Source organism: Mytilus trossulus, chromosome 9, assembly GCF_036588685.1.
Source record: "Mytilus trossulus isolate FHL-02 chromosome 9, PNRI_Mtr1.1.1.hap1, whole genome shotgun sequence".
NCBI classification, from domain to species: Eukaryota; Metazoa; Mollusca; class Bivalvia; order Mytilida; family Mytilidae; genus Mytilus; species Mytilus trossulus.
The window spans coordinates 75,687,803-75,689,745 of record NC_086381.1 but is presented as its reverse complement, the minus strand read 5'-3'; positions in this window follow the sequence as shown (position 1 = coordinate 75,689,745).

Genomic DNA, 1,943 nt, shown 5'->3' with positions numbered 1-1,943 from the left:
GATTGGGACAAGTCGGACCAAGAAAACTCGGACCTCTTTTAAAGAAACTCGGATTAGATTGAAAGACAAATCGGACCAGTTTGAAACAATGATTGGACCCATTTAAGGACGATTTCAAATATTTTCAAAGACAACTATGACCAATGTGAAACACTGATTGGGTCCATTTAAAACGGTTGATTCAAGGAAAAAAAGGGGGTAGAGGACGTAAGACCCGGCTCCCCCCGTTTGATCGCCAAAAATAATAAATAATTTTTCACGCTATATACATTTTTTTTTGGAATTGGGGAGGAGGGTGTCGTAGAACAACTGATTCACCTCAGTGAGGGTCTGGAATGGGGGAGGAGGGTGTCGTAGAACAACTGATTCATCTCAGTGAGGGTCTGGAATGGGGGGAGGAGGGTGTCGTAGAACAACTGATTCAACTCAGTGACACATATAAATTCAGAAAGTAAATTGGCAATGTTTTTTTGTAGAATAGTATATTTGTTTTGTACAAGTTCAACTTGTATGCGAAAACAGTCATGTACGTGCACTTAATTTTCTTGTTGGCTTTATTTCAAGAAAAAAATAATTTACGTGTTCCCTTGGTATAATAAAATGCAGGAATTTTCACTTCCGCACACAAAAGTCTACACTTTCTGATATGTCAAATCATCTGTTTGCTAAGAATTTATCTCCTGTTAAAAGTTTCGTTAACAGTCGACAATTTTCAGTTATTTTCTGTTTACTAGATCGTCAGACCTCACGTTCACCCAACCTTTAGACAGACGGTATATAAGAGGGTGTGGATGGGGTATACAGAATAGAGAATAATGGGCAAAAATAAAGAATAGAGTAAAATGGGCAAAAAAGAGAATAGAGAATAATGGGGTGCTAAAATATAATGAATAACTGCAAAATTTCAAGAATTGGGTAAAAATATATACTGATTACAGAAAAGAACAATGTTCCGTCATAATACAGTTATCAAGTTATTACAGAATAGCCATTATTGTTAAAGATAAAAAAATAACAAGCGAAAAAAAATAAAGAATACAGAAATGAACCGGTACCCCAATCAACCGTTTACCAACATATAATGACACAGATAAACAAATCAAATGAACCGGTACCCTAATGAACCGTTGACCAACATATAATGACACAGATAAACAAATCAAATGAACCGGTACCCTAATGAACCGTTGACCAACATATAATGACACAGATAAACAAATAAAAAACTTCACAGTTACTTGACCAGGTCTCAGCACGGGAAAGTAAATTTGAAGGTCTCTATAAAAACAGCAAAAAAACAATGTCACAAAACTAGGAAACTTTCCATGTCACTTACTTAAGTGACAAGTAGACTTGTGTATCTGACAAGTCGAATTACTTAAGTGACAAGTAGACTTGTGTATCTGACAAGTCGACTTACTTAAGTGACAAGTAGACTTGTGTATCCGACAAGTCGACTTACTTAAGTGACAAGTAGACTTGTGTATCTGACAAGTAGACTTACTTAAGTGACAAGTAGACTTGTGTATCTGACAAGTAGACTTACTTAAGTGACAAGTAGACTTGTGTATCTGACAAGTCGACTTACTTAAGTGACAAGTAGACGTGTGTATCTGACAAGTCGACTTATGTAATTTGACAAGTCGACTTATGTATCTACCAAGTCTACGTGTCACTTAATTAAGTTTACTTGTCACTTAATTAAGTCTACTTGTCACTTTATTAGATTAGGTCTACGTGTCACTTAGTTAAGTGCACTTGTCAGATATATAAGTCTGTTTTTACATGTCATGAAATGGGCAAAATTAAACGCTATATAAAAGATGTTTTAATTTTTTACAAAAAAGTTTCATCTTATTATCTGACAAGTATACTTAACTAAGTGACAAGTAGACTAAATTAACTGACAAGTCGACTTACGTATTTAGCTAATTATGACGACT